A 21,791-nucleotide genomic window follows, 5' to 3' on the forward strand; every position below is an offset into this window, starting at 1 on the left:
ACTGTAGGTTATGAAAGAAAAGCAGTGTGGCTAGAAGGTGTAAGTGAGGAACAGATGGATGAGATGATGAGGCTGATGAGGTAGGCGGAAGAAATCTTGAAGCTATTGTAACAATTTGGAACTTTATCCTAAAAAGAAAAAGAAGTAACTGAAGGAGAATAACATGATCAGATCTTCGAATTTAAAAGATTGCCATGGCTAAAAGGCAGGAAATGGATGGGAGTGGTATCAGAACAGAGGTAGTGAGCCTAATTGCGAAGCTATTGTAGAAATCTAGGCAAACCATTGACACAGGGTATGAGACAAGAAATAAATTTAATAAGACTCCAGTTCTGGCTTAAGCAACTGGGCACATGGTAATACCATCTACTAAGGTAAGGGACAAGGTGGGAGACGTAACCTTGGGAGACGTACCTTTAATAATAAATTTTTAACCTATTAAAGGTACACACAACCAACCAAATGGAGATGAGATAGAAGCAAGTGGATATATACAGGACTGTAGCTTAGATGCAGAGCTACGTTGTCAGTAAATTTAGGGGGAACTGACTTATCAGATGGAACTGAAGCCATGGAGTAAATAAGACTGCCTAAGAAAATGTGTAAAATGAGAAGACAAAATGTCAGAGCCCTGAGGAACCTCAACATTCAGAGGTGAGCTGGAAGAGAAAGAACTAGCAAAGAAGACCAAGAAAGAGCAGTGGCCAAAGAAGGCAGAGGTCAAGGAGAGTATTGTTCCAGAAAGACAGCAGTGATGAGATTAGGATGGTGATGAGGGTGCTAGCTAACATTTACTGTGAATTAAGTCTGTGGAAGACTCTGCACTAAGTAACTCATATATGTTATCTAATAATTCAATAGTCCATGTGGTAGGAACACTTCTATCCTCAATCTACAAGAGAAGAAACTGAGGCACAGATAATTTAATTTGCCTAAATCATATAGGCTTCCTTGGTGGCTCAGACAGTAAAGAATCTGCCTGCAATGCAGGAGGCCTGGGTTCAATTCCTAGGTCAGGAAGATCCCCTGGAGAAGGGAACGGCTACCCACACCAGTATTCTTGCCTAGAGAATTCCATGGACAGAGGAGCTTGGTGAGCTACTGTCAATGGGGTCGCAAAGAGTCAAACACGACTAAGCATCTAACACTCTCACTTTTTTCAAGATCATATATCTAACAATAACAGTGTTAGAAGCTAAGAGAAAAGACTGTTTTTAAGAGTGTTGTTGCTCAGTCGCTCAGTTCTGTCTGACTCTTTGCAACCCCATGGATGGCAGCACACCAGGCTTCCCTGTCCTTCACCATCTCCCAGAGCTTGCGCAAACTCATGTCCACTGAGTCAGTGATGCCATATAAACATCTCTTCCTCTTTTGTTCCCTTATCCTCCTGCCTTCAATCTTTCCCAGCATCAAGGTCTTTTCCAATGAGTCAGCCCTTCGCATCAGATGGCCAAAGTATTGGAGCTTCAGCTTTAGCATCAGTTCTTCCAATGAATATTCAGGACTGATTTCCTTTAGGATGAACTAGTGTGATCTCCTTGCAGTCCAAGGAACTCTCAAGAGTCTTTTCCAACACCACAGTTCAACAGCATCAATTCTTCAGCGCTCAGCTTTCTTTATAGCCCAACTCTCACATCCATATGTGACAACTAGAAAAACCAAAGCTTTGACTAGACAGACCTTTGTTGGCAAAGTAATGTCTCTGCTTTTTCATATGCTGTCTAGGTTTGTCATAGCGTTTCTAGGAATGAGTGGTCAGTATACCAAATTCACTGAAAGAAGATAGGGAGACCAATGGATTTAGTGATATGGACACCATTAATGGCTTCAATCAAAGCAGTTTCAATGGAATAGCTTGGATGTTTCTTCATTTTCTTAGACCCTGTAGCCAGTCCATCAGCAACCTATCACTTCTGCCACCAGCACCCTGGTCCAAACCATCATCAACTCCCCTCTGAGCCACTGAACTAGCCCTACTGGTGGACCTGCTTCCACACTTGGCCCCTGCAAACCATTCTCCACACAGCAGCCAGAATGACTGCTTTAGAATATATATTAGATACGGTCACTGCCTGCCCTAAAGCCCTTATTGGCTTCAATCACAAAGAACAGTGTCTCAGCTCCTCACAATGGTATAAAAGCCCCACGTGATCTGGCCCTCCCTTTGCCCTTAAAAAAAAAGATGTCCTTTTCATTATAGGGGACTGGAATGCAAAAGTAGGAAGTCAAGAAATACATGGAGTAACAGGCAAATTTGGCCTTGGAGTACAGAATGAAGCAGGGCAAAGGACAATAGAGTTTTGCCATGAGAATTCACTGGTCATAGCAAACACCCTCTTCCAACAACACAAGAGAAGACTCTACACATGGATATCACCAGATGGTCAATACCAAAATCAGATTGATTATATTCTTTGCAGCCAAAGATGGAGAAGCTCTATACAGTCAGCAAAAACAAGACCAGGAGCTAACTGTGGCTCAGATCATGAACTTCTGATTGTCAAATTCAGACTTAAATTGAAGAAAGTAGGGAAAACCTCTAGACCATTCAGGTATGACCTAAATCAAATCCCTTATGATTATACAGTAGAAGTAAGAAATAAATTCAAGGAATTAGATCTGATTGACAGAGTGCCTGAAGAACTATTGTTGGAGGTTCATGACATTGTACATTGAGACAGTGATCAAGACCATCCCCAAGAAAAAGAAATGGCAAAAATGCAAAATGGTTGTCTGAGGAGGCCTTAGAATTAGCTATGAATAGAAGAGAAGTGAAAAGCAAAGGAGAAAAGGAAAGATATAAGCATCTAAATGCAGAGTTCCAAAGAATAGCAAGAAGAGATAAGAAAGCCTTCCTCAGTGATCAATGCAAAGAACTAGAGGAAAACAAAAGAATGGGAAAGATTAGAGATCTCTTCAAGAAAGTTAGAGATACCAAGGCAACATTTCACACAAAGATGGGCACAATAAAGGACAAAAATGCTAGGGACCTAAAAGAAGCAGAAGATATTAAGAAGAGGTGGCAAGAATACACAGAAGCATTATACAAAAAAGATCTTAATGACCTGGATAATCACAATGGCATGATCACTCACCTAGAGCCAGATATCCTAGAATGTGAAGTCAAGTGGGCCTTAGGAAGCATCCCTAAGAACAAAGCTAGTGGAGGTGATGGAATTCCAGTTGAGCTATTTCAAATCCTAAAAGATGATGCTGTGAAAGTGCTGTGCTCAATATGCCAGAAAATTTGGAAAACTCGGCAGTGGCCACAGGACTGGAAAAGGTCCATTTTCATTCCAATCCCAAAGAAAGGCAATGCCAAAGAATGCTCAAACTACCACAGAATTGCAGTCATCTCACACGCTAGTAAAGTAATGCTCAAAAATCTCCAAGCCAGGCTTCAACAGTATGTGGACCAAGAACTGCCAGATGTTCAAGCTGGTTTTAGAAACGGCAAGAGGAACCAGAGATCAAATTGCCAACAATCATCAAAAAAGCAAGAGAGTTCCAGAAAAACATCTGTTCTGCTTTATTGACTATGCCAAAGCCTTTGTGTGGATCACAACAAACTGGAAAATTCTTCAAGAGATGGAAATGCCAGACCACATGACCTGCCTTCTGGGAAATTTATAGGCAGGTCAAGAAGCAACAGTTAGAACTGGACAACCAACTGGTTCCAAATCAGAAAAGGAGTATGTCAAGGCTATATATTGTCACCGTGCTTATTTAACTTATATGCAGAGTACATCATGAGAAACACTGGACTGGATGAAGCACAAGCTGGAATCAAGATTGTCGGGAGAAATATTAACAACCTCAGATATGCCAATGACACCACACTTATGGCAGAAAGCAAAGAAGAACTAAAGAGCTTCTTGATGAAAGTGAAAGAGGAGAGTGGAAAAGTTGACTTAAAATTCCACATTCAGAAAACTAAGTCATGGCATCCGGCCCATCACTTCATGGCAAATAGATGGGGAAACAGAGGAAACAGTGTCAGACTTTATTTTGGGGGCTCCAAAATCACTGCAGATGGTGATTGCAGCCATGAAATTAAAAGACACTTGCTCCTTGGAAGAAAAGTTATGACCAACCTAGTCATCATATTAAAAAGAAGAGACATTACTTTGCCAACAAAGGTCCATCTAGTCAAAGCTTTGGTTTTTCCAGTAGTCACATATGGATGTGAGAACTGGATTATAAAGAAAGCTGAGCACTGAAGAATCGATGCTTCTGAACTATGATGTTGGAGAAGATTCTTGATTGTCCCTTGGAGAGCAAGGAGATCCAACCAGTCCATCCTAAAGGAAATCAGTCCTGAATATTCATTGGAAGGACTGATGCTGAAGCTGAAACTCCAATACTTTGGCCACCTAATGTGAAGAACTGACTCATTTGAAAAGATTCTGATGCTGGGCAAGATTGAAGGTGGTAGGAGAAGGGGACAACAGAGGATGAAACGGTTAGATGGCATACCGGCTGATTGGAGATAAGTTTGAGTAAACTCCAGGAGTTGGTGATGGACAGGGAGGCCTGGTGTGCTGCAGTCCATGGGGTAGCAAAGAGTCGGATGCAACTGAGCGATTGAACTGAGCTGAACTTTGCCCGTAACTCTAACCATTCTCTCTCTTGTACCTACCATAAAATGGTCTTCTTTCTGTTACAGGCCATTATGGTTCCAAACTAAAAATGAAAGTCCCTAGTGTCTTTGGTTCATCCTAAATCCTCAGATACTAGGCTAGTTAGTGCCTGACATGTAACATGTGCTCAATCATATTTTTGGATAGATGGCAGAGAAACAGTGACAGCAAGCATGTAAATAACTTGTAAAACTACTTGGTCTCAGAGGATGACGAGTAGGCTTTTTTTTCTTTTAAGATGAGAGAAATTTGAGCATGTGAGAGATGCAGTTTGATCCGTGGGTTAGGAAGATCCTCTAGAGGAGCGCACAGCAACCCACTCCAGTATTCTTGCCTGGACAATCCCATGGACAGAAGAGCCTTGTGGGCTACAGTCCATAGGGTCGCATAGAGTCGGACACAACTGAAGCGACTTAGCATGCACACAAATAAGAGATATTAGGAGATTATCCAAGAGCTTCCAGGTGGTTCGAGGGGTAAAGAATCTGCCTACAATGCAGGAGATGGAAGAGATGCGGGTTCAACACCTGGGTGGGGAAGATCTCCTGGAGGAGGAAATAGTAACTCACTCCAATATTATTACCTGGAAAACTCCATGGACAGAGGAACCGGCAGCACTACAGTCCATGGGGTTGTAAAGAATTGGACACAACTGAGCAAGCACACCATCCAAAGGAGTCATAAAATCACAGAATATAAGAGAAAAGTAATTAATTTAGGAAAAAATTACAGCTATACCTAAAAAGTAATCATACAAAGGGATTTTATCTCTCTGTGCCGAAGTTTTTTGGTCTATAATTTAAGAGGTTGGGAAAAATCAGCAGTTTCTAATCACTATCTAGAATTTCCCTTCAATTATTTTCCCTCATGATCTCTCTTGGTTATTTCACACCTGGTTATACCACAGACACAGGAAGTTCTGATTAGCAATTATATATGTCTGATTACTAAAATAATCACACTTAACAAAACAGTTTAGTTGGGAAATCAAAAGCTCAGGAAATTTGAGTGATTCATATAAGGTCACTAATATTTTTTAAAAGCAGATGCCATTGTCTAAATACGAAAAAACTGGCCCAAATTAGCACAGGGAATCAATGGTATCAATTCCAAACCATACACAGAAAGTGCAGAACTGAGAGATTTTCGAAGAATATGAAGAAGGCATAGTTTTTTCCTTCTAATTAGGAAAAAAGAGCAATAATAAATCCCAGGAAATTGGAGGGGAAAAAGCACACCTGTGTAATAAAGTCACAGTATAGGGACTTCCCTGGTGGTCCAGTGGCTAAGACTCTGCACTCCCTGAATGCAGGGGGCCTGAGCTCAGTCCCACATGCCGCAACTAAGAAATGGCACAGACAAATAAATAAATAAAAGTCATGCTCTAACCATGAAGCAAATTAAATTGGCATGACTTTAAGCAACTGGTACTGTACAGGAGAACCAATCTGACATCTCACTATGGCGATTACGTTGTAATACCCTAAAAAGTTAAATGAGAAAAAATGTAAGTAAAAGAAAAGACTACAGGAGGAGTGAGTCAGAACAGTATATGATGAAGAGGATGGACTCTGGAGCCAGACTGCCTGAATTCAAAGGACTTAATGTCTCTGTGCTTCAGACTCTAATCTTAACATATGAACTATCGTAACATTTTATCTCCTTGATAAAGTTACCATGAGCATTAAATGAGTTAATATATGTAAATAGTATATAGCGAAACTAGTGCCTGGCACACAGTAACATTTGTATGTATTTGCTATTATTATTATCATTACTATTATTTAATATATGGATGGTGAAATATAAAAGCAATGGGACAAAATACAAAGATTTGATTCACAGGAAAACACAAGAGCCCTAATGGATAAAAGTGCAAGGAGTGGAAATAAATGAAACAAAGAAAAACATATAGATAATGAAAGAAAAGGTAATCTCTAAAAAAGAGTTATATACACCAATATGGATAACACAAATATAATGTCATGGAGGGAAAAGCAAATTGTGGAGGTTATACATCAACTAATACCATTTATGTAGTGTTTCAATACATGCAAAACTAAGCAATAAAAAATGCAGGGATATATCTACAGTAAACCTATAAAGAAATCAAGAGTTTATTAATTATTTGTGTTAAGTGATAACCACAAAATACATGATTGTGAGTAATTCTAGGCAAAGGGAAGATGGGCCTGGTGAAGGTCACACAGGCAACTTCAACATTCCATTCCTGAAGCTGAGTAGGGGTACCCAAACTTTTAAAAATTATTCTTTATGTCTTGTATAGATGTTATACGCTCGTGTGTGTGTGAAATATTTTACAATAAAAAGAGCAAAAATTTAGTAACACATTTTAAAGGCAAGAGAAGATACTTTTTTTTTAACCTCTCAAATTAGTTGTTTCTTTTTCTTTAAAAAGCTCGATGGGAAAAAAAAAAAAGCTCGATGGAAGAGATTTTCTTCTTTAATGATAAGATCAAACTAACTAAACAGTTAAATATATTTCTAGGATGGCCAAAGGTAAATTCCACATAAGTGTACCCTAATAAAAGAAGACTCTTCCTAACTGGGATATATCTTCAAGCCTTAACAAACAATTCTTAGCTGTACATTTACAAAAACCAATGTAATTTCTCATGCTTAATGCCATTACTTTAGATGGGACAGTTATTAATAATATGACATTTCTATTACATTATAACCTATCCTCTAAATATATACTAAATCTTTAAAAGGGTTATGTAATTTTGCTATGGATCAAATTACTGGGCACAATAGGCTACAAGGTTCAAATAGGATCTTAGTCTCAGAATAACCTTTATATTTAGTTCCACAAAATAGCTTGAACCAAGTATAACAAGACAATACATAATTTTGTGTAATTTATTAATCATGTCACTTCCGTTAAAAATTATGAAAGCTACTTGAAGACTTTTAGACAAACCATAGATTACAGAATCTTAATGCAAAAGCAATATCAGGTTATTATCCATCCAAAATTTGTTCATTTTACAGGTATGAAAACTGAGGCATAGGAAGCTAAAATGCCTTAGATAAGAACAGGACTAGGAAACCCAGCCTTTCAAGTTGCTATCCAGTGACTATGCTGACTCCCTTGGGACATGAACATACACGCAAGAATGCAGATATGTCAATGAGTCTGCAATTTTTCAACTGATCCTGCGCAAAGGTAAACACCCTCTGCCTTCAACCCATCTTTCCGACCTCTTCTGACTAGAAGGCATATTCAGACACCAAGAAATCAGGAACAGGGCCTACAGTGCATGCCCTCTTTCACGCTCAGTACTGTGAGCCCAGAGCTCCAAAGCCTTACTTGTGGTCCCTTATCCACATCAATTCTTTTGTACTGTGCACCTTTCCTTATTTCACTCTGCTAATCTAAGATAAAAGAAATACCTACCCATAATAGTCACTAGAGATCTCTCCCAACCCCAACCAAGCTCGGATGCTCTGTTAACCAAACACAAGACAAGCAAAAGAAACGAAAAAATAATGGAAAATTCAGGGTTCTTGGATTTATATAAGGGCTGTCCTGATATCTGTTAAGGACTCTAACATGTAGCATGAGTTTATTTTCAATGTTGCCTTAACAACATTGTATGGAAGGATTGATTTTGTTTTGTTTGGATTTTCATTTTTGCTTTAAATAACATAACTGACCCAATAAACTATAAAATTTCACTGTGTAATTTATAGTAATAGAAGACAGTCATGCCACGGCCATGACAGATTGCAGAAAAGCACTTCATACAAGCCATATATCAAATTTCATCTTTATAATAAGATCATAGCCCTAAAAATGATGCTCATACACCTGAAAATTTAATTTTTAAAAAGTGTTCATGTACTAATCCCTGAGACTATTTAATAGCCCGGCTTTAGCATAAGGTACATTGCCTAGCATAAAGCAGGCAACTACAGTTGGAAGAAGATGTTGAGAAGGAGTTTTCCTTTCATTGAAAAGTTTAGCTATGGCTCACATTTTCAAACAGAAGTCTCCCCAACATTCTGAAGTGAGACGACAATGAGTTGCTGAAAGTTGAGACCGGAGCCTCCCTGAGAGTATCCATAAAGCAGGAAATCATGTTGTCTACAGACTTATGAGTCATAATTTCCACATATGTGTACTTTCCAAACATATGATAATGCATCTATATTTTAAAATATTCAAAATTTCACAGTGGCTGTTTGTTAGTATATATTTTCTCAGTCAATACTACTAAAACCACACTGCTAGCATTTCTTAAATGAGTTAGAAATTACTCTTAATACTTGGACATAAACATGTCACTTTAGACAAGCATTATGAACAATGTACTATTTTTAGAAACAGAATCAGGATAGACAGTTGGTCAGGAACTAGGCCTTGAGAACACACTTCCTGTACCAGCACTGTTTCTCTATTTCGCCTGTAGTCATCTCCAAACCTCTCTATCTACAGTCAGTGTTCCCTCCACTTTCCTTCAGGAGGTCGAGTATCAAGAAAGTGTCTCACAGTTTACAAATCAGCACACAGCTAGGCAATCTGATTACACAAAGGCCAGGTCATAGCTCTGCTCCAGGCTCCCCCAGCCAAGCATCAGAGTCAGGGTATAGTGGCCAGGGTAGTCAGCTCAAGTGTTCCAGAACCTTGTACGTGACACTTGAAGAGATTAGAGAAGCAAAGTATTCTGTAAGAAAGCAGGAGGGATGTGATTTATTATAAATTATTTTCCTAGAGACTGGGAAAAGAGTACGTCAAAGCTGTATATTGTCACCCTGCTTATGTAACATATATGCAGAGTACATCATTCGAAATGCTGGGCTGGATGACTCACAAGCTAGAATTAAGATTGCCAGCAGAAATATCAACAACCTCAGATATGCAGATGATACCACTTTAATGGCAGATAGTGAAGAGGAATTAAAGAGCCTCTTGATGAAAGTGAAAGAGGAGAGTGAAAAAGCTGGTTTAAAATTCAACATTCAAAAAACAAAAGTCATGGCATCTGGTCACATCACTTCATGGCAAATAGATGGGGAAAAAGTGGAAACAGTGTCAGATTTCATTTTCTTGGGCTCCAAAATCACTGTGGATGGTGACTGCAGCCACAAAATTAAAAGATGCTTGTTCCTTGAAGAAAAAGCTATGACAAACCTAAACAGCATATTAAAAAGCAGAGACATCACTTGGCTGACAAAGGTCCATATAGTCAAAGCTATGGTTTCTCCAGTAGTCACGTATGGATGTGAGAGTTGGACCATAAAGAAGGTTGAGCACCGAAGAACTGATGTTTTTGAATTGTGGTGTTGGAGAAGACTCTTGAGAGTCCCTTGGACAACAAGGAGCTCCAATTAGTCAGTCCTAAAGGAAATCAATCCTGAATGAAGGACTGATGCTGAAGCTGAAGCTCCAACACTTGGGCCACCTGATGAGAAGAGCAGATTCATTGGAAAAGACCCTGATGGTGGGAATGATAGAGGGCAAGAGGAGAAGGGAGTGACAGAGGATGAGACGGTTGGATGGCATCATACACTGAATGGACAAGAGTTTGAGCAAACTCAGGGAGACAGTGAGGACAGGGAAGCCTGTTGTGCTGCAGTTCATGGTGCGGTAAAGTCATAATTTAGCGACTGAACAACAACACGGAAATTGTCAATGATTATTGTATAAATAAAAATCTGAGCATAGCAATAAAAAATGCCCATAAAGAGACTTACCTGGTGGTCCAGTGGTTAAGAAATCACCTTGCTAGTGCAAAGGACACTGGTTTGATTCAGGGTCTGGGAAGACCCCATGTGCTGTGGGGCAACTAAGTCCATGTACCACAACTAATGAAGCAATTATTGAAGCCCACACATCCTAGAGCCCATGCTCCACAATAAGAAAAGCCATCGCAGTGAGAAGCCTGCACACTGCAATGAAGACTAGCCCCCACTCTCTGCAACTAAGGAAAGCTCGTGCATAGCAACGAAGACCTAGCACAGCCATAAACAAACATGACAAATCATTTTTAATTGCCCATAAAGAACAACAACAACAAACCAAAGAGTCCTCCATCTGGTGGGAATCACATCCACTTCATATTCTTGGGGAAGGTGAAGGGAGGAACTGGGAGGAGACTTAGCAGAACCTGTGTTCAAGGCCAACTGAACAACTTGGAAGAAGCCCAAAGCCCAGAGGAACAAGGCTTGGTGATGATGAAGACTTTTAAGGAGTTAGTTCCTTAGCTTAAAAAAAGATAAGCCACTGAAGGAAATTAAGCAAAGATGTAGCAGCAACAATTTTGCAGTTTAGGAAGGTCATCCTAGATACAGTATCCTTTCCTCAATGTTTCCCAGGCACTGTTGGTGGAGGGAGAAGATGCCACGTACCCTAAACAAGGAACACGCATAAACAGAATGCCATATGCTGATCAGGCATATTCAGTCAGATCAAACTGTATCTTCTTTACAATGCTTTTCCTGTGCCCTTGTTCTTACTCCAGTCAACAAATGTTTCTTCCCCCCTTTATTTTTAACCTTCCTTACTCACACATGTTTTATCTACAGTTCCGGTCTCTTCAAGCTACAGTCTCACATTTCTAATTCTACCACACACTTCCACATGAATAGTCCACCAGCGCCTCAAATGCAGGAGATCTAAAACACAACTGATTTTTTTACCCCCACCTGCCAACCTGCCCCAAGTTCACTCCTCCTAATCGCCCAGGCTTCACATCTTACCATCATCTTTTATTCATCCCTCTCTTTCCCCCTCTGTTTACCCCCACATCCAATTAATTGTTTCTGTCTAATTCACTTCAGCAACACTTCTCCAATCCTATTGCCACTCCTGGCTTATGTCTTCGTTCTCTAACAAAAACTCTCGTAACTTTCCCTTATTAGTCCAGTGGTTTCCTTCCCAATTTAATTCATCCTCTGGATAATTAGATAATCATCTATCCTATAATTCAACTCTGATTACTACATTTCCAGGACCAAAAATAACTTCAACATCATAGCCTACTAACTTTCCCAGACTAGCATTAAAGCCTTCCGTGTTCTAGGCCAAACCTAATTTTCCATCTTTGGGCTTTATTTTCTCTCTATGCCCCCTCATATATGCTCCAGTTGTGCCCTACTCCTGGTCAATCTGGTCTGGGAAATATTGGGTACTCAACAAAAGTTGATTTCCTTCCATATGAGTTTGCTATATTCTCCTTCCCCATGCCATCTCAATTTATAGGAAAACATCTCATCATTCTGAATAATTGATTCTCACACAGAAAATTATCATATTCATGGAAAATCCTGTAAAACCTAGGAAACAGACAGGAACCTTGACAAAGACAAGCAGTATGACTGAGCTGCAATGTCAAAAGAAAAAGGCAGTGACAAGTAGGATGCCACAGAAGTTTCAGAACATTTGAAAAGTTAGAAGCATTACATGTGGGACAATGGATGCTAACATTCTACCAGAGTTCTTCGAGACGATTCATTGGTCTCATAGAACTTATAATCCCCCAAAGAAGATCAATACATGTGGACTTCATAATGAAAGGTAGTAAAATCGTGCTCCAGTCAAGGTACAAAATGTCTTAGAAGCATTAAAAAAATGGGAAATTCTAAGAGATTAAGAAAGCTTCATAAAATACCACACAACAGAGGCTGTAAGGACTTCAACAAATCTTGAGAAAAAGGTATTCCAGGCAGCAGAAATGGTCTAAAGGAAAGGTAGAGGTGGAAAATGCTACAAGTGTGAGAAATAGGAAAACAACTGATGAACCCTGGGCCCCTAAACTATTACTATTTTGAATGTTTCTAATGATCACTTACCCAGTTTTAATGAATTAAGAGTGTATGAGCTATTTGAGCTCAGGCTTTTACTTCAATGAATTCCTGAAAATAGGCAGATGATTATCTGCAAGATGGATAGGTTGTTACTAAACAGGATTTTCACAACTCTGTTGGATCCTAAGCTTGCGTTATAATCCCTGAGTGTGGCGTTGCACTCAGTTTACTCCCAGAGGCTGGCTCATCGGCATTCCTGCAGTAGTGTGAATGAAAAGCACTAACATCTTGGGATCCCATTGAAGATGACAGACTTCTACATACACACTGCAATCAAGGAAAAATTATACATACATTTTCAGGACTAGTAACCTTGTAATACAAAGTTAAAAAATGCAAAGTCAAACCATGTAAATGTTTGCATAGTACAAAGAAGTCTACAATTAGAAGGGACTGTAGAGAAAATCTAGATTAACCATGTAACCCAAACTACGTCTATCTAGTTATTCCAGGAATTTGGAATCAGGGCTCGTTGATTTAGTGTCTCCCTGTGCTTGGCACTGAGGGACACCTACATATCCAGAAACCACTGAGCACCCACATATGACTGTGAACACAGCGGGGGAAAGATCTCACACAGACAGATCAATGAAGCTAAGAAAGGCAAAGACTAGAGACAGAGAAAGTTCCAGGTTTTCCATTCCTAGTCCCTAATAAGGTCTGCGTGCATTTGACTTCCATCACATTCCTGTCTGTCTTGTTCCTAAAACTAGTTCAAGTTCAGTGCTGTTACTTGGAACAGAAGCTTAAATGAGGCAACAACCAAAATCCTTCATAAGGTCAACTGGTTGACTTATTACTGAGCTACCTTTTCTATACTTTCTTCTCATTTGTATTTCCTTTAAAAGCCATAACCACGACTTTGGTATATTATAGAGACAAATATGTGAACAGGGATCCAGGACTGTGTTGAGTATTTTTAAAAGGAAAATCCATCATCTCCAGGAAGGAGAAAATGTAAGAATCTTCAAGGTAAAGCCTTGAGGTATCTGCATAGCAATCAGGGATGCTAACAACTAGTAAATTTTTAAACAACTGTTTATCTTGTATTGGGGTATAGCCCATTAACATTGTGAACATTTCAGTTGAACAGTGAAGGGATTCAGTCATACAAATACATGTATCCATTCTCCCCCAAACTCCCCTCTCATCCAGGCTACCACATAACGCTGAGCAGAGTTACCTGTGCTACAGGGTAGGTCCTTGTTGATTACCCATTTAAAATACAGCAGCATGTTCATGTCCCTCCCGAACTCCCTAACTAGTCCCTTCCCTCAATCTTTCCCCCGGCAACCATAAGATCGTTCTCTAAATCTGTAAGAACTGGCAACGTAAAGAGTTATCTGATTACTCTCCTACCCAAAGCCAATATAATTCTGAATAAACCAGATGAGTAGATCCAATTCAGTCTCCTCTGAGGCATTAGAAAAAGGTCATAAGTGAGCACAGGGCATTTCATCTGGAGTGCCCCGAGTGACTAGCCACAGTTCTCCCAACCATACAAAGAGGTCTGGGTGTTCTCCAGTGATATCCCTGACCCAGACCCAAACACTGGGTCATTCATTTCAACACTGAATACCAAAACATCTTAGGGCCTGCTTTAACTATTGACCCTATGACATAACCAGCACTTTCTACTATTAGATAAGGGGAAGAAAGTAATAGAAGGTTAATATCATGGTACTCTTTTTGGGTGTATACATCTGTGTGATGGGGCAAGTATCAAGATTTTCCTGAGACAGATCCTGTCTCCCCAAAGCTGGATCCACACCCAATAGATTTGACTACAAGGAGACCAGTTAAACACGTAGAGCAAGTCAGAGTTGACAATCAGAAGCCTGGACCAATCTAGTGGGTGGCTCTGCAGGTTTATATAAACAAAAACAATCCTGGAGGATCCTGGAGTTGGAAGGGACATAGAGACTTATGTACAAATTCATCATTTTACAGAGAAGGAAGCTAAACATTGAAACCAGATTCATCAAACAAATCCCTAACTACAGTAATACAGGTGAGATGAAAACCAAAGGGACTGTAACCAGATTGTGACAGAACCAAAAAAGATTATTTCCTAAAGCTTCTCTAATGGTTGAAAATTTATTTTTAATTATAAAAGAAATACTGTATTAGAAAAATCTATGAAAACTACTGTTGGGATATTTTTTTGGATATTCTTATTACTTAAGTTTAGCAAAACGGTTTCTGACCAAATGGGTTAGCATTTCAGTTAAGGTATTAGACCAAGCACCTTTAAAAGTCAAAAAACTGTGTGTTGATTCAAAAACCTATCTGATGTTGTATATTTGCAACCTTGGCAGATAGGCAGTTTAGGCACTGTGACAAAACTCTAAATGGCAGAGAGTTGCTTATTTTAATACATATTAAAAACAAAAAAAATCCAGACATTCACATAGGGCCCTAATAAAAGTCACCAGAAATTAGACTTATATGTCAGTTGGGACCAAAATTAAAAGAATAAATGTTTAAATGGTCCAAATATAAACTTGGTTTTCAAAATTGCTGGCAAGGGGCCATAGTACTCCGGATTTCAGTCTTCAAGGGCTGGTTGACCACAAGTATTAAGTCAACACATTACTGAGGGGAAAAAAAACAACATATACTGTCTGGCAGTACAATCTACCCTTTATCTGCAGCACAGTATATTTTAGAAGACCGCCGATAAAATGTGAAGATAGAACCTGTTGTGTCCCTCAAGAAGTGCTATTAAAGTTACTTTTAAAGTGTAAATTCAATAATAATAAATAAAAAATAAATTAAAAAAATATTTTATCCATAAAAAAATAAAGTGTAAATTCATTAAAAATAGGTCTTTTTTAAAAAACAATATTAATCAGAAGCAAACATGAAATTGATATTATTTAAATTAACATCAATAATCTGCACACACTAAATATTTTTAAAATCTCCTATCCATTTTATAAATTACATGAATCCTAAAGACTATTTTACAGGCAAAATCTACTTTGCCACCACGACTGCAAATGGAAATAGGAAGCAATAGACCAGAGGGTGTTGAATATAATCTATACTTAGTAGAGTCAGTTTTCAACTAATTTATAAATCTTGGGTGTTAGCCATACCTTGACAGTTTAGATTATTGGTGTCAAAAACAAAAGCAAACTAAAATTTCCGAAGAAGTCTTAACTCTGAGAAATTATATTTTCAGTTCTTCCATTCCAGATAACATTGGGCATCGAGAAGTTTTGATGACTATATACTCATCACAAATATAACGGTTCCTGCAATTTGACATTTACCTTAAACTCTACATTTGTACTTTCAAATAATTACTTTTTATAATAATCTTATTCCACATTATTTACAGAAAACTATTTTAAAAATCGTCCTGTTACAAAATTACCTCGCTCGATAGCTTGTAGTCCTAAACCAAATAAGGCAGGAATGGCACCTTTCGATCTTATAGTTGTAAACAGCCCAGGGTGAAACTTACAAACCAGACTCCGATGCCCTTTTTTCCGCTCAAAAAAAAAAAAAAAAAAACTGGTACCTGGAAAACTCGGGATTTTGTTCGGTGTTGGCCTATTAGACACCAGCCGGTCCCGCGGGAACCTGACCCCGCGGCGAGGGCGGCGGTGCGCTTCTGGGTGCGCCGCTTGTCGCCACGCGCCCGCCGCTCCTGGCGCTGTCCCCCTACTCGCCCGGCTCCCCGGCGCCCCTCCCGGACGCGCGGCGGGAGGCACGGGCCTGGTTGGCCGTTCCCACGCGCCCGGGCCCGTTATCTCAGCGGCTGCTGCGCAGGAGTACCCCCCCCACACACACACACCTCCGCGGGGGCAGGGGCTCCGAGGTGGTCCCCGCCGCGGACCTGCGCCCTCCCGAGCCTGAGGCGGCGTCCCTTCCCCAGCCGCCCTGCCAAGCCCCTCCCTCGGGGGCCCACGTCGGTCCAGAGCCTCCCTCCGGCTCAGGTTCGCTCCCGGGACGGGATAAGGTGTCAGCCACGCTGCCAGACGCCTCCCGTCGGCGGGGGCGAAGCCAGCCCTGACCTCCTTCTATCCGCCTCTCACCACCCGCGCCCCTCTTGGGCTCAGGAGAGGGGGGCTCCCGGCAGGAGGCTGAAGGGGGCGCTGCCGGAGCTCGCAGGGGAGCGGAGGTCGGGGTCACATCTCAACTCGGCGGGGTCGGGGCGTGAGGGCAGACAAGGGTGGGGGAGCGAGCCCCAACTCACCGGACTGCACTGCTCTCCGGGCCGCGGCCGCGGCCAGGCAGAGGCTGAGGCAGAGGCAGAGCAAGAAGGAGCGCGGGAGGGTCCGCCGCGGGCTCATGGAAGTGCCAGGGAGCCGCCGCCGCCGCCGCCGGCGCCGCTGTCCGAGCCTCCCTCCCTTCCTCCCCGGCTCCCGGCGACGGACGGGGCGGCGGGAGGCATGACGGGAAATTCCTGGGCACGGGCAGCCGAGTCCAAATATGAGCAAAGGAGACGAGCGAGGGAGGACCGCGGAGCTCGCCCGCCGCGGACGGGGCCCGCTGCCCGGGCCTCGGCAGCCGCCAGCTCCCTCCCTTCTTTGAATCCTCCTCCTCCAGGGCTGCCGCCCCGAGGCCGCCAGCCGCCAAGCGCGACCGGAGGTGCCCTCTTGCCAGAAGGCATCCCTTTCCAGTATTGGGGCCCAAGAGCAGAGCGGAGCATCCCCCCTTCACGGGTCCCGCCTAAGACCCCTGAATTAAAAGAGAGAAGAACCATCACGAGGAGACCGGACAGCTAGCCAGGGACCCGCGGGAAGACGTCTAAGGAGTTTAAGGAGACTCTTCCCATGCCCCACAGTCAATTGAGAGCTCTGGGAGTAAAGGGATAAAAATATTTGGCCAGTGCTTCTCTGGAGTGTGTGTGGCGGGCGGGGGGGCGCGGAGACGCTAGAGCAGCACTGTCAGTTATGCACGCACTCAGGTGAGCCATCCTACACAGAACCAACAGGCATTATTGATCTAACACACAAAACCAGCCCTCTGCATCCCAGATGAGTGGGACCTTTACACCAGGATGTGGGTATGAGTGTGTGTGTGCTTAGCAAGAGTCAAAAATAGGCTCTTCCCAAACTTATATTTGAATACCATATATGGTCTTCAACCCCTTTACACTAGTTTTGTATTTCTTTCAACTTATCTGAAGGGTAGTGTTGAAATTTATTCAAAAGGTACTACCTTTATTCAAAAGTGTCAAGCCCAATGTTTAATCATAGGCCTAAGCCAACAGTGGCTTGACTTTTCTTTGGCACCGATAACTCTGCCAGCAATCAAGGCCAAATGACCTTAGCTTTTCAAGAGGACATAATGATGTCTAATTACTTTTTTTTTTTTTTTTACTGGCACTAATGGGACAGGCCCTGAAGATGTAGGATTATGTAATTATTTATAACCATTGTGATACGCTACAGAAATGATTAACTGATGCAAAATTCTTAAGGGGTAAAAGTCAAACAGATTTAGAGGGTGGATTATTCTAACATGACCTAAAGTACAGTAATTTGTACATCACACTATTTGTTTGAAAATGCTATATTTGAAAATTAGAAACTTTATTTCAAAACAAATTCAGTTCTGGCATAGTATTAAGGCCCTGTATGCCAAAAACCAGTCCATTGGCAAGTGGTTCCCCTTAAATCATCTGGTACTGAGAAGCACCACATCCCATGAATTATTCCTGGCAAATGGGCATATTTCACCCTTAATGTGCTAGCAGTGATAATGAGATGAAGGTCAGAAAACCTAAGTAAACTAACAGTAAATAAACTGTAGAACAGTATATTAGGGATTTAAAGGACACATGGCATTGTTCAATTTAAGTACCTAGAAGTGGGGTATCTGAAAGGGAATATTCAGGAAACTCTAAGTTTCCCTCCCTTTCCTCTTTTTTATATATTTTGTATTATATAAGCACTTTTCGTTTCATATTCACTTTTTATTTCCCCCACAGCCTGTTAGTGCAGGAGACACAAGAGACATGGGTTTGATCCCTGGATGGGGAATATCGCCTGGAGAAGGGAATAGCAACCCTCTCCAGTATTCTTACCAGGAAAATCCCATGGGCAGAGGAGCCAGGCAGCTACAATCCATAGGGTCACAAAGTCAGATACAACTGAAGTGTCTTAGCACACACCCACCAAAACATGTGGTATAATTCTTTGCCCATAGTTTAAATGTTTGTTTAAAAACTAAAGTAAAATGAGCACATTTTGTAGACTGATATACAGGAGCTTCCTAAGTGTAGAGAAAAGCTTGTTTCAAAGGATTGTAATAATTTTGTCTATATTTAAAATATTTTAGTTGACCTTAAGCACAAAATTACATAAAATTACAAAGAATGCAGTATAACACTGCCTGTTACTATAGGTGGAGGGTTGATTAATTCTGTCAACTGCTGACTTGACAGTGATATCAGCAGCTGTTCTAAAAGCTTGAATAAATACGTTGAAGAGGAAAGGAAAGAAGTTCCTAAGTACATAGTAAGTGCCTGTCACTCTGCTAGTTGTTTTACACACAGCATTTTGTTTAAATCTTCCAAATATCTTTGAGCTTTTTATTTTTTGTCCCTATTTTACAGATAAGGAGAGGCATAGATAAGTAAATTATGCTATCAGGAAGGGATAAAGTAGTATTGGAATTCAAATCTCATTCCAAAGGCTACATACACTCTTTTTACTCTTTTGATCTGCCCCATTTTCTCTACATTAGGAAAAAAAAGAAAAATGGGGTTTTCAAAAACTGTATCCATTGAGTTCTTGTGGTTTTAAGTAACTGGTGTACACTCAGATTACCTCAAGTGACAGGGGTAAAGAAATCATGTGGAAATAAGGCCAGAGACTTAACCGGCTTGTCAGGTCATCCTTTGTGAGCCTGGGGGTGGGGGCCTTTGCCTTTGATGGGTACCAGGAACAGGAAAGTTACCATACTCTGACCACATTCCAATGAGTTTTGTAGTTTAAATCATATATTTCCCAACATTTTCTGTTATTATAATCTTAATGACAATCACATTAATATTACCTTAAACTATGCTTGCTTTTGATATGTTCGGGGCCCTGTGGGGGGCTCCTGGGCACAAGGCCTTTCTGTCTAACGTTTCTCTGATTATAGGAAACAGCCTTCATTCGCCCTCCGTGACCTTCCCTGAGTTCCAATGGGCAGATCCAAGCAGTTTTTAACTAGGGAAGGGAGAGGATAGGAGACCAAGGAGAAACAAACTGTCAAGAGCAGCCTTGGGGCAGGGTCCTGGGTCCCCATCAATACACACAACAATATCTCTGAGCTGTTTTGCAGATACTGAAACCCCCTCCAGGTGGGAAAAGTTAAGGATCAACAGTGGTATACTGCCCACAAGCATGTAGATCCCAGACCAGTTGGACCTGAAGCTTGACAATGTGGACTCTACTTAACTCACCACCAACCCATCAGAAGAATGTCTACGAGCTGATCACACCCTCTTTGCACAATTACCAGAAAAACTTACCACAGTCTTCCTCAAACTGGGACACTTGGTTGGAGGGCTTGAGCCTGCTGTGTCCCTCTTCGCCTGGCAAAGCAATCTGCTTAGTCACTCAGCTGTGTTCAGCTCTTTTGTGAGCCCATGGACGGTAGCCCGCCAGGCTCCTCTGGCCATTGGACTTTCCAGACAAGCGTACTGGGGTGGGTTTCCCTTTCCTTCTCCAGATTTTCCTGACCCAGGGCTCAAACCTGCATCTCCTGCATGTGTCTCCTACACCACAGGCAGATTCTTTACCACTGTGCACTCTAGATATTCTTTGCTACCCTCTCCCCAAACTCTGTTTTAGAGATCTGATTCCACACTGTGTACAGAGAAGCTGAGTTTTCGGCATCAATTTTAAGACGAAACTCTCAGAGGAGGTAACTGCTTCTTCTGTTTATTATGTATATATTACAGGGATGCCTCACACACCCCAGTGGTGTGCTAGTAAATATTTAACAACCAGATCTGGAGGAAGGAAGCCTGAATTGTGACAAAAGCCAATTTATGTGGATGTCAATACTCCCAGCAACCTGAGTCTCTGGAGTCAAAGCTGAGAAGAGATGTGCTCAACCAGCTCTTCAACCGCATGAGCCAGCCCATCTCACCACTCCCCTACTCCTTGTTAATGTCTTCCAAACACAGTATAATTCAAGTTGTACAACCACAGATCTTTCTGCTTCTGCTCCCACTGTTAGTCTCTCAGTCGTGTCCAACTCTCTGCCGCCCCATGGACTGTAGCTGGCCAGGCTCCTCTGTCCGTGGCATTCTCCAGGCAAGAATATTGGAGTGGGTTGCCATTCCCTTCTCCAGAGGATCTTCCCAACCCAGCAACTGAACCCAGGTCTCCCGTGTTGCTGGCAGATTCTTTACCATCTGAGCCACCAGGGAAACCCACTACCAGCTGCCAGTTCTCTAGAGCTCATAATCAAATGCTCTGGAGGGGAGAGTTTGATTCTATCACTACTGTTCCTCTTGGGGAAAGTTCTTGTATGAGGTTATCTCATAAGCCACTGAGTGCCTCTGAGCCAGGTGTCCTCTCCTACTTCTTCAGCTGTCGCTAAGATGGAAGGCTCAGAGGGGACATGGCATGGTCACCTGTACTAAAGAAACAGACTGGCGACTTCCCTGGGGATCCAGTGGTTAAGAATCCACCTTCCAATACAGGGAGTGCAGGTTTAGTCCTTGGTCAGGGAACTAAGATCCCAAATGCTGAGTGGCAACTAAGCCTTTGGGCTCTTGAGCCCACATGACATAACTAGAGAAAAGCCCAAGCCCCACAGCTGAGACCCAACATGGCAAAAAGGAAGAAAGAAGCAGACTGTGTTGCTGCCTTTTTAGGGGGTTGAATCGGGGGCAGCCTCTTGAAAAGGAGTCTGCAAGCATGGCAGGCATTCAAACTACAGTCTCTCTGACATACTGTTCTCACCTCTTTAATGAAATTCCCTCAGCCATTATGTAAAGCTTTGAGACAGCCCCCACGTCATATGCCCAAAAGAACACCTTGCTGCTGCTGCTGCTAAGTTGCTTCAGTCGTGTCTGACTCTGTGCGACCCCATAGATGGCAGCCCACCAGGCTCCCCCGTCCCTGGGATTCTCCAGGTGAGAACACTGGAGTGAGCTGCCATTTCCTTCTGCTGCTAAATCGCCTGGGCAGATGCAAACAGAAAATGGACACATCCAACCTAATATTATTCAAAAGTCCTAGGCAGGGTGAGAAACCGAGTTAGCTCAATTCAATGAGCATTTATCAAGTATATTATCCATATAGTCAAAGCTATGGTTTTTCCAGTAGTCACATACAGATGTGAGAGTTGGACCAT

At 41.7% G+C, this 21,791-nt stretch overlaps 1 protein-coding gene across 2 annotated transcripts in view; it reads right to left on the bottom strand.

Annotated features, from left to right (window-relative positions):
• The window catches only part of MSRB3 (methionine sulfoxide reductase B3), a 183,466-nt gene extending 166,399 nt beyond the window's left edge, over nucleotides 1-17,067 (bottom strand). The window contains exon 1 of one of the 2 annotated variants that reach the window (XM_069584718.1): nucleotides 16,681-17,067. The gene's annotated coding sequence lies outside the window, so the exon portion shown is untranslated. Of the gene's footprint in view, nucleotides 1-16,002; nucleotides 16,549-16,680 lie in introns of those variants that run through there. The other variant, XM_069584719.1, reaches the window with a different exon arrangement.
• Nucleotides 17,068-21,791: the final 4,724 nt, after the last annotated feature.

Source organism: Ovis canadensis, chromosome 3 (genome assembly GCF_042477335.2).
Source record: "Ovis canadensis isolate MfBH-ARS-UI-01 breed Bighorn chromosome 3, ARS-UI_OviCan_v2, whole genome shotgun sequence".
Classification (NCBI taxonomy): domain Eukaryota; kingdom Metazoa; phylum Chordata; class Mammalia; order Artiodactyla; family Bovidae; genus Ovis; species Ovis canadensis.